Source organism: Schistocerca nitens, chromosome 7 (assembly GCF_023898315.1).
Source record: "Schistocerca nitens isolate TAMUIC-IGC-003100 chromosome 7, iqSchNite1.1, whole genome shotgun sequence".
NCBI lineage: Eukaryota > Metazoa > Arthropoda > Insecta > Orthoptera > Acrididae > Schistocerca > Schistocerca nitens.
The window spans coordinates 32056270-32068659 of record NC_064620.1 but is presented as its reverse complement, the minus strand read 5'-3'; the positions used below and the strand labels follow the sequence as shown (position 1 = coordinate 32068659).

General features: G+C 44.6%; 1 pseudogene; it reads right to left on the bottom strand.

The window, feature by feature from the left end:
- Window positions 1–2021: 2021 nt before the first annotated feature.
- Window positions 2022–2139, bottom strand: LOC126195861 (5S ribosomal RNA; annotated as a pseudogene).
- Between the last annotated feature and the right edge of the window lie 10251 nt (window positions 2140–12390).

The following is a 12390-nucleotide window of genomic DNA, read 5'->3' as shown; positions in this document are numbered from 1 at the left end:
AACACACACACCCATGCCCGAGAGAGGACTCGAACCTTCGACGGGGGGAGATGTACAGACCGTGACAGGACGACTCAGCCGGCCGCTGTGGTAGAGCGGTTCTTGGCGCTTCAGTCCGGAACCGCGCTGCTGCTACCGTCGCAGGTTCAAATCCTGCCTCGCGCATGGATGTGTGTGATGTCCTTACGTTAGTTAGTTTTAAGTACACTACTAGCCATTAAAATTGCTACTCCACGAAGATTACGTGCTACAGACGCGAAATTTAACCGACAAAAAGAAGATGCTGTGATATGCAAATGATTAGCTTTTCAGAGCATTCACACAAGGTTGGCGCGGTGGCGACACCCACAACATGCTCACATGAGGAAAGTTTCCAACCGATTTCTCATACACAAACAGCAGTTGACCGGCGTTGCCTGGTGAGACGTTGTGATGCCTCGTGTAAGGAGGAGAAATGCGTACCATCACGTTTTCCGACTTTGATAAAGGTCGGATTGTACCCTATAGCGATTGCGGTTTATCGTGTCGCGACATTGCTGCTCGCGTCGGTCGAGATCCAATGACTGTTAGCAGAATATGGAATCGTTGGGTTCAGGAGGGTAATACGGAACGCCGTGCTGGATCCCAACGGCCTCGTATCACTAGCAGTCGAGATGACAGGCATGTTATCCGCATGGCTGTAACGGATCGTGCAGCCACGTCTCGATCCCTGAGTCAACAGATGGGGACGTTTGCAAGACAACAACCATCTGCACGAACAGTTCGACGACGTTTGCAGCAGCATGGACTATCAGCTCGGAGACCATGGTTGCGGTTACCCTTGACGCTGCATCACAGACAGGAGCACCTGCGATGGTGTACTCAACGACGTATCTTGGTGCACGAATGGCAAAACGTCATTTTTTCGGATGAATCCAGGTTCTGTTTACAGCTACATGATGGTCGTATCCGTGTTTGGCGACATCGCGGTGAGCGCACATTGGAAGCGTGTATTCGTCATCGCCATACTGGCGTATCACCCGCGCGTGATGGTATGGGGTGCCATTGGTTACACGTCTCGGTCACCTCTTGTTCGCATTGACGGCACTTTGAACAGTGGACGTTACATTTCAGATGTATTACGACCCGTGGCTCTACCCTTCATTCGATCCCTGAGAAACCCTACATTTCAGCAGGATAATGCACGACCGCATGTTGCAGGTCCTATACGGGCCTTTCTGGATACAGAAAATGTTCCACTGCTGCCCTGGCCAGCACATTCTCCAAATCTCTCACCAATTGAAAGAGTCTGGTCTATGGTGGCCGAGCAACTGGCTCGTCACAATACTCCAGTCACTACTCTTGATGAACTGTGGTAACATGTTGAAGCTGCATGGGCAGCTGTACCTGTACACCCCATCCAAGCTCTGCTTGACTCAATGCCCAGGCGTAGCAAGGCCGTCATTACGGCCAGAGGTGGTTGTTCTGGGTACTGATTTCTCAGGATCTATGCACCCAAATTGCGTGAAAATGTAATCACATGTCAGTTCTAGTATATTTGCCCAATGAATACCCGTTTATCACATGCATTTTTTCTTGGTGTAGCAATTTTAATGACCAGTACTGTAGTTCTAATTCTAAGGGGCTGATGACCACAGATGTTAAGTCCCATAGTGCTTTGAGCCACTTGAACCATTTGAACAGGGCGCCTCTCACCGGGTGGCTACCCCGCGCAGCGATCTTGATGTACAGAATTGCCGCCGGAAACGCCCCAGTATCATCATGTAATTTCCTCTGATGATGAAGTAGTAATGGTGCACGTAATGTAACTCTACTAGTCCCGAACAGGCCACGAAGGCCCAACGGGACCGACCGGTCGTCGTGTCATCCTCAGCTCACAGGCGTTACTTGATGCGGATACGGAGGGGCAGGTGGTCGGCACACCGCTCTCCCGGCCGTGTGTCAGTTTCCGAGACCGGAGCCACTACTTCTCCATCAAGTAGCTCCTCAGGTTGCCTCACAAGGGCTGAGTGCACCCCGCTTGCCAACAGCGCTCGGCAGACCGGATGGTCACCCATCCAAGTGCTAGCCCAGCCCGACAGCGCTTAACTTCCGTGATCTGACGGGAACCGGTGTTACCACTGTGGCAAGGCCGTTGGCCGCACGTAATGTGTGACCAAAAATTCTGCCTATGGTACAGTAACAGTGAAACCCGTTTAGCTGCCCAAGTTACACAGGCTGCTCCATTTACAACCATTGTTTTAAATGGCGTCTAGTATTATCAGTTGAGGCATGGCATCGTCGTACTGTCTTCTGTTGTATCCATTCTAATATCTTCGGTATCATTCGACAGTGTCGCAGGCACTGAGAAATCTTGCCAGTATATCATCTTCAGTCTCGACAGGCGTCTCGTACAGACGTGCTCCCACAAGAGGAAATCAACAGAGGTGAGATCAAGTGAACGTCCTAGCCACAAAAGAGGACCTCCTTTGCCTATTCACGTTCTATGGAATGCCTGAGCAGGATGTTGACGAACTCTCAGTCCAAAGTGCGGTGAAGCTCGAACACCTTCGACGCACATCCGTTGAGAAATAAGAAGTGAGACATGTTCCAGGAGAATGGGTAATATGTCTGTGATAAACACTGTGTAGAGAGGTTATACACAGGACTTGATTAGTTGAGTTTCATACCAACCTCTACACCTACGTGGTCGTCTGGATTGCCTTCCCTACAGACCTAGCAACAACACTACCGATACATGTATTCCATTGAAAGCGGTATCAGAATAATTTTTACCTATAACTTTCCACTCGGTCGTTTCCACACGAGGGTCCCTTACCTCAAATTGGTACATTAATCCTTCTCTATCATCCCTGAAAGTTTGTAACATCAACACGCACTCACCCTCTACAGCAGCTACTGTAATGCGGAATAACTACTAAGGTAAATGTCTCCGTTCTCTAATACCCAGTGTGTTCAATTTCTGTTGGTTGTCAGTATTTAGATTTCTTATCCTAAAGTTCTGCCTCAGCTATTACGAGAAAGTAGCGAATAGCGTCAGCTGGCATATGTGCAAAGTTTGGACTAATGCTAAGGAAATCTGGGGTTGCAATCCAATCTTAAGTACACTACATCCACACTTGTTTACGTAGAAATTGAGATACCTGAACTTCTATTTTCTGTCGCCATCTTGCTAACTTACTGAAAAACAGTGCACTCGCCATGCAAAAACTCTTCTCTGAGCATTAATGATTTACATCGTCCTCTAACTATACAAGTATATTGGCCAAAATAGTCGTAACTTTCTAACAAATTTTAAGGAACATAATACTGGTGCTGCATGTACCAAATCAATATTTGGTCAGCATCTTGATGAATACACTCTGAGGGTTACATTTCAAACAATTTGAAAATGTTACATAATATACCAAAAGGGCTTCTGCTAAATACTTTAGAAGAAATTGAAATCTATTCACTTTATAAAAGTAAACCGTTATCTGTTTTAAATGAGCAGCGTGAATTCAAACATTTCTTTGAGCTTTTTGACGATTTGCCTTAGAATGCTCTCTCTTCTGTCTGTCACTTGTTACAAGTTATTCAAACCTTTATAAAACATTTTATACTTTGTAACCTTTATTATTTTGCCAAATATTATTTTATGACTGACATTCTGTTTTTAGAATGTTTACTTCTGTCTCACTTTAAGATTGCATAATGTAAATTCAGATCCTTTTAATATTCTGACACTATGGCTTGTAGTATTGTATTTTAAATTCCCTCTACTTTCTGACTAATGGTATATACACGATTTATGTTTCTATATTTGTTTCATAAAATTTTTATATACTTATGTGCAAGTGATCTTATTCTATGATAACATAGCCTGTCTCATAAGTTTTAGACACTTTTCCGTTTTTCCTTTTCCTTTAAATTTTACCAAGAAAAACAAAGTTAAAGTAAACTGCTAATATTATATATATAATTTTGTGCATATACACTCCTGGAAATGGAAAAAAGAACACATTGACACCGGTGTGTCAGACCCACCATACTTGCTCCGGACACTGCGAGAGGGCTGTACAAGCAATGATCACACGCACGGCACAGCGGACACACCAGGAACCGCGGTGTTGGCCGTCGAATGGCGCTAGCTGCGCAGCATTTGTGCACCGCCGCCGTCAGAGTCAGCCAGTTTGCCGTGGCATACGGAGCTCCATCGCAGTCTTTAACACTGGTAGCATGCCGCGACAGCGTGGACGTGAACCGTATGTGCAGTTGACGGACTTTGAGCGAGGGCGTATAGTGGGCATGCGGGAGGCCGGGTGGACGTACCGCCGAATTGCTCAACACGTGGGGCGTGAGGTCTCCACAGTACATCGATGTTGTCGCCAGTGGTCGGCGGAAGGTGCACGTGCCCGTCGACCTGGGACCGGACCGCAGCGACGCACGGATGCACGCCAAGACCGTAGGATCCTACGCAGTGCCGTAGGGGACCGCACCGCCACTTCCCAGCAAATTAGGGACACTGTTGCTCCTGGGGTATCGGCGAGGACCATTCGCAACCGTCTCCATGAAGCTGGGCTACGGTCCCGCACACCGTTAGGCCGTCTTCCGCTCACGCCCCAACATCGTGCAGCCCGCCTGGAGTGGTGTCGCGACAGGCGTGAATGGAGGGACGGACGAATGGAGACGTGTCGTCTTCAGCGATGAGAGTCGCTTCTGCCTTGGTGCCAATGATGGTCGTATGCGTGTTTGGCGCCGTGCAGGTGAGCGCCACAATCAGGACTGCATACCACCGAGGCACACAGGGCCAACACCCGGCATCATGGTGTGGGGAGCGATCTCCTACACTGGCCGTACACCACTGGTGATCGTCGAGGGGACACTGAATAGTGCACGGTACATCCAAACCGTCATCGAACCCATCGTTCTACCATTCCTAGACCGGCAAGGGAACTTGCTGTTCCAACAGGACAATGCACGTCCGCATGTATCCCGTGCCACCCAACGTGCTCTAGAAGGTGTAAGTCAACTACCCTGGCCCGCAAGATCTCCGGATCTGTCCCCTATTGAGCATGTTTGGGACTGGATGAAGCGTCGTCTCACGCGGTCTGCACGTCCAGCACGAACGCTGGTCCAACTGAGGCGCCAGGTGGAAATGGCATGGCAAGCCATTCCACAGGACTACATCCAGCATCTCTACGATCGTCTCCATGGGAGAATAGCAGCCTGCATTGCTGCGAAAGGTGGATATACACTGTACTAGTGCCGACATTGTGCATGCTCTGTTGCCTGTGTCTATGTGCCTGTGGTTCTGTCAGTGTGATCATGTGATGTATCTGACCCCAGGAATGTGCCAATAAAGTTTCCCCTTCCTGGGACAATGAATTCACGGTGTTCTTATTTCAATTTCCAGGAGTGTATTTTATTGACCAACAATGCATGCCACCTGCTTCAGTGTTTGTCACGGGTACCTGTTAATTCCGTACCTTACACTGTCATTGTTTTATTATTTACTATATTTTTGTTTATAAGACTGGCATATAAAATAAAACATAGCAATGCCGTTTGATATTGTCACATGTAAAATTTGCAATATATATAGGAGTGTCTTAGGCAGAATTTTAAAAATATGCACAAGTGTGCCCTCTCAATTACTTTCTATCTCAGTTTTCATCTGCAAGAACTAATTATTATCTATCGAACAATCTATTGAAATGGATGTCTCTTGTTACACCTTGAAATTGTATCTGTGCAGCATTTACTACAACACGTCAGTCAACGATTTTTGCAACCTCTATCGTTTCTATAGCAACATGCTGTTGTTCATGGTACGTCGTCTGACGTGACAGTGTTTGCCTATCGATATTACAACAACCTCGTTGGAGAGCAGCCTGCTGCCACATCTTTGGAATGGCGTTTATACTTAACACTGCAACCAGTACCTTCTAAATGGTTCTCCAACAGGCCCAGAGAGGGCAACCCATGTACTGTCGAAATCATTTTTATTTATCTCATATGTTTAATATTTTTACATATTTTATCTGACAATAGCTATTGTACCAGCTAAGTTCCATGTATTTTTATTTTTCATTCTTGCCATTGTTATTTTCATTACGAAATTTTACGTTGTTATTTGACTTATAACCCATTGGTTAGCGATGACATAATTCAGTCAAAAGTGGGCGGAGCCTCCAGTATATAAGTAAGACGTGCACTGGTGTATCTAGCAGTGATCTACCAGCAGGAGGAGGCTCCTTCTCATACAACATTTTGGTAATTTCTCGTTTTATAACTTTGTAGTTTTATATAATTTTCTTTAATGTTTGTAGCCCGCTGATCAAACTTTGTATTTGAATTGTAAGTCTGAAGACGACCACAGGCGTGATCGAAACCGGTTACCAGAATAAATAAACTTGTGATCAAGACTGATTTTAATGGTAACTATTATACAAGGTGACTCAGCTGCACCAGCCTAAGCGTTTTATACAACCCGTAACACCTTAAAATGCCACGCGCAAGTTTTCATATTCTGTCGCCCACTACACGCAAGCTATTGGTGTTACAGAAAAAATGAACAGAGCTCTTTTATAGTGAATTTAACGTGGTTAAATTTTGCACTGGGATAGGTTTTTTTTCGCTAGAGACCGTATTTTTCAATTATTCAATAAACACAATGTGTTTTTCTCTTCAAATGCTTCCAGTGAAAACATATCACAGTACAGAAGTTAACTGCATTAAATTTACTACAAAAAGGTACTGTTCATTTCTTCTGTAGGACTAATAGTTTGCGCAAGAGAATATGAAAAATTAGGTGTGGTATTGGAAGGCGTGGCGGGTTGCATAAAACTCATAGATAGGTGCAGCTGAATCACCCTTAATAGTGTCGTACCCAGTGCACCGATAATTATAATTAGCGCTAAAACAGTAACGCAGCGTTATCTGGTGTTCCCTCCCGTTCCCTCTAGCGTAAACGCTTGTTCGCAGATACAAGCAAATGGTAGTGAACAGTGGTGAATTTTCTGCGAATGCTGGTTCCTTTATGTTCGCTTCCATTCGCTCCACTGGGAAGTGGATTTACAGAACGACGGAGAACACGTCCGATAACAACACACGATATTTGGTGTTAATTAGGGAAAAGAAATGACACAGTAATAAGAGCACAGCGTCGGCTGAGTTACATAAAGTAAGCTGGTATTAGGACCACTTCGCAGTTAAAACCACTGGGAATGCCTTCTACAATTCAGATGTCTATGACGTTCCGTTTTTCGGAGCACGTCGCCACAGATATGGTAGGAACACGACAATGTTCCTGATGAGCAGAATTGTGCAGACCAATGGCGTACCCAGAATGAGGCAGAAGAGGTCAGCTACGCCACTGCCAAAAATGATTTTTGCAAATCAGACCAACATCCTGTCCCGGCACACAACGGATGTCTAAATCAAGTACGGAATCAGTTTAAAGAAAGTCAAAATATTGGTTGTTGACACGTGCACCCTGAGCCATTTGTTGTGCAGTCAAAACTATTCCGCCGCGCGCTGCTGTTCTTCTAGCAACTGAAAATGCGATATATGTGTGGATTTTACAAGTATACATTGGGTTTTACAAGTATACAGAATATGAAAATTTGTGTGTAGTATTGGAAGGCGTGCCGGGTTGCATATGCGATTTTTTTTCCTCGATTTACCAGTCAATGTGTAAATCTACTGAAATGTGAATATAGAAAGTATTCACAAGTATCTGTCGCTAGCCTTCTTGACAGAAAAATAATCTATAAAAATTTCGTAATAACCATTGACTCTCGGCTAAGTACATTGTTGGTATTAGGTACCATAAATAGAGTGGTAACTTTACTGTGTTTGATGATAAATAAACACTGTTATTCTTAGTTTCACTGTTTAAGAAACTATGTTTCATTTCCTTCACCCATCTTCACCTATTTTGTTAAGAATATCTTCGCTTTGCAATGTATAGCCCGATGCAGGAACTGCGGGCGTCACATACGTGTCTGATACGAGAATTAATAGTACAGATTTTTTATAGGTCTACAGCATTTAGAATTCCGATGTTGCAGTCTGCAGCCGTCAGTCCGTTTAGCCAGTTGTTCGCTGCGTTCTTCACCTCTACATCATTTCCGAAACGTTTTACCCTCCGGGAGTCTTTTGAGTTTGTAACGAGTACTGCTATCTTTGATGTCGTAACGCAGTGGTGTTCAGCCTGTGCGCAGCGTCGCACTGGTAGGCCGTGAATGACCTCCTGGGGCGCCGCGAATTTTTGTCGTAGTTAATAGCAAAGAAGAGAGTGTTGGAAAATTTCATTTCTGGTGTAAACGCTTGTAGCATCGGAGGGATTCAACTTGTGAGGTGACGGGCGAGTTGAGGCACCCTGAAAATATTCTAAGCTGGGGCTCGTCAGCGACCACGTGGTGCCGTACTTTAGCCGCAGCAAAAGGGGTAGCCTCAGCCCGTGGTCCAGGCCGAGCACGCGGCTGGAAATTCCACGTTGACGCTGTGACGAGGCCTGTGCTTTGTGTCGATGAAGGAGATTTGTATGCCGGTAGTGCCAAAGATGACAGACTATGTGAAACCATAATGGCAGACATTTTGCAGTTCATATAGAAATTAATAATAGCCAGAGGAATAATGATACCTCAAAAAGAAACATGTACATTACCATTAATTGCACGACGATTCTGATGGTGTAATCGGATTCTCAATATCTTTATTAATTTAAAGTTTAGTGTACGACAATAAATTATACAAGTAACACCCAGTAACGAATTTCCAAAATCTATACGGTTCATCCGATTTTGTCGATCGACGTGTCTTTAGAAAGCTATTAGTGTAAACCTAAATTGGTAAAAATTACATGCATATAACTTGAATAGTACGTGAGTTATCGGAGGTCAAAGTGGTCGATTATTATCGATCGCGTCAGGCGATAAGTACTCCACAGTTACACGAAAAAACGGTAGCAGCGTGCTTACATTTAGTCCTCTATGTCTTTGTTTATACCCGATATATATTATTCATGAAGAAATTGGTTAAATATTTACTGTGGTTTAGAAAGCACAGCCTTTTTCTGTCCTATTCCATTGATATATATGTTCATTTAATTTGTTTATGTATTTAATAATGTGTGTTAGAGCATGTTTATGGTCCAGCCGTAGGAATATTTATTTAATTTCAAGTTATTTAAATGTATATCCAGTATTTCGAATGTGTTTGATTATGTTTGTGAGTGTGCGTTAGCTTGGAGACAGGGTGGGAGCGCTCTAGCCAGTCACAGCGATCGTTCCAGAAAGGACACGTGGAGGGAGTGTATGGAAGTGGGGGAGGAGCATCGTTTCGAGAGAGGACAGGGGAGTTCTGGGGAGTAGGGGAGAGGACACGGGGGGAGTTCCGAACAGTGCAGCGTGAGGGACCGTCGCACAGCAAGGAGAGAGTGCTGGACGGAAAGGCGCGACGGTCGTTGCAGAGTAGATTTTTGCGTGTAGTCATGGGAGATAGAAATATTTCGTAATGCCCACTGGTGCACTTGTGAGATTTTCGTGGCTTCTGTAGTGAATACGTAGTGTGCGTTTAGAAGTGAATATCTGGTGAGCTATGTTGTTGTTCATAACATTACGTGAAGTAGGAATCTATTGTTTCCCTGTTATTCAACTTATATTTTATTCAATTGCTGGACCATTGACACCAATAATTGTTTTATAGTAATAAAGGGCATTCTTAAAGGTACTTCCGCTATCGTACTCATCATTTAAAGTCGTTAAAATGGTACCTACGGAATTTAATTGCAATCTTTCATTTATGAATGTCTATGTTACGTTGTGCAGCTCGTGGTCTTGCGGTAGCGTTCTCGCTTCGCGCGCACGGGGTCCTGGGTTCGATTCCCGGCGGGGTCAGGGATTATTCTTGCCTCGAGATGACAGGGTGGTGTTGTGTCGTCTTCATCATCATCATTCAACCCCATTACGGTCGGAGGGAGGCAATGGTAAGCCACCTCCACTAGGACCTCGCCTAGTCCCCTACGCTCTTCGGGGTATGGGACCTTATCATCATGTTACGTTCAAAATTCGTAGTTTCCGAGTGATAGGAACCTTCGACCATTCGATTCACGTGTGTATTTATATTCCATACTGTAGACTCAGCAGTATTTGGCTTATAATGCGGCAACTACGTATCCCAACTCCTAAGTGCAGTGCAGTGATCAAAGTGATAATAGTATAAAGCCAAAAAAAAGCAAAAGTGCGCCGAAAGTGTTTCAAGAGATGCAGCAAGAAGAAAAAGAAAATGTTTTGACTGTGTATACACCCTAGGGTGTAGTGTTCAGTGTTAGAACCTCCCACACACCACGGAAATAACAGGTACAGATTAAAGTGTTCTTTCTTTTCCTAAGTACCACAAAGTAATAACATGTTCTAATAAACCATTTCACTCATCTCTACTTTCACCTTTCGTTCTTCAACTGTCAGATCTTCTTCCATGTAAATAATATGTGATTCATGCTTAAAGGCCGCACTTAAGCTTTACCTCCTTTTGTTTCTACCATGTTTAAATGCCTTAAATTCAAATATGTAACTCAAATATATATAATGTAATTTGATCAGTATATAAATAACTAGGCTCATTTTTTGTATACAACATTGCAAGTGAACTAAATCTATGACATCAGAGAAATGTCAGACGTGTCATTATTTGCCGCAACAAACTTGGGCAAAACTAAATAGCAATGAAAATGGAACACAAGGACTACGCTCAGTATCGAATATAGGATAAACATATCGATATGCTTAAAAACGAAAAGAATGAAAGGAAAGTTAGCAAATGGACAGCGTGTCCTACCTACTTAAAAATAAATAAGGGAAACAAATACCATAAGAAGAACAACAAAAAGTAAAATGAAAAATTGTAATTCACAACCATAGAGATGATTTTACTTCTTGTTGTTTTCTCAAATAAATATTTCGTTAAAAAAAAAGAGAGACAACGAAACCAGCCAAAACTTTCAATATCTCAACTGTGAGTCTGACGATACGTAGTAGAGGGCCACTCATTTCATATTATTTTGAAAGCCCGCAAACTTTAGATTTTTTTTTTTATTTAAATAGAGGTGGAGCCCCTCCACGGCCACACCGGCATGATGGCCAACACAAAAAGTCTACTGCCATCTCTGCATAAGGATTAGTATTCACTAAAGTGAGGTGTCGCAGGATGTGGGTACTGCGATGTTTGCGTACGTCTGGTTAAGATTAACCATTAATACGCGCTCATCTGGAGATAGATTGGTCGAAATCTGACGAAGGGTAGCGGTTTGAAGGGCAGAGGAAAAAAAGTGCCAAGGCAAGAGCCAAGGGAAAAAAACCTCTGCGATAGTTAGGTCGGGTGGTAAGAGCAGTAGCGGAAGTCTTGCTGCCTGCGATAGGTCGTGCAAGGATAGGCTCTGTTAGTAGTGGGTATCATGCATGTCGATACCTTGACGTTGTGCGTTTGTGCTGCTCGGCGGCTGGCGCTGGGTGCTGGCGCAGAGTCCTCGTTCAGCGTCCTGCAACCTGCAACAGTTAGGTTTGTTATCGGTCTTGTGTCCGATAGGTCATATACCGGAGGCACAGTGTGAGGGAGTGTTGGCAGATTGTTCGTGCGTCTGTGGGCGAGCTCGTCGGTGTCCCTGCTGTGGCCTGTTGGTCGGCTCTAATAGCAGCTGGTAGTTGCCAGTCAGTGTTGCTGATATGCAGGGGCTTACCGACGTTTGTCGCTGTTTGCGTATGTTAGTTTACCATAGGTGGCTATGCCCTAGCTAGCAGTGTCTTTGGTCGCTTGTGCTTCCACCTGTGGTTGTGATCGTAGTTTCCCAGAGTGAGATGAAAGCATTGTTCGAGTGTCTCGAGTTCCTGTATAGTCGTGTGGCGTGTTTTTTGAATACTTCCTTGAGGGTATCGAGGCGGTATTCATGGTGAAGATCCACGGTGCGTGTGTAGCGTGGAGCGTTGCTAATGATTCGTAGCACCTTGTTCTGTATGATCTGCAGGCGGCGCAGTCGTGTAGGAGCTGCATTATCCAGACGGGAGCTGCGTACGTCATCAGAGGTCTAATCAGTGCCATGTATATGGACCTCGACACCCTCCTATTCAGTGTGCTTTCCCTGTTCAGCATTGGGTAGAGCTGTTTGAGCCTCGCGTGCGCTCGGTTGGCAACGTATTCGATGTGGTCCCCCCATGTAAGTTTCCGGTCCAGCCAGACACCAAGGTATCTGACTTTCTCTCGGAAACGTATTGGGCGTGTATGTAGTGTTATTGGTCTACAGTGTTGGTGTTTGCGCAGTAGTTTCGGTCTGCGTGTGAACAGAACTGCTTCGCACTTGTCGACGTTTACTTTAATACGCCATTGCTCCAACCAAGGCTCAGCTGTTCT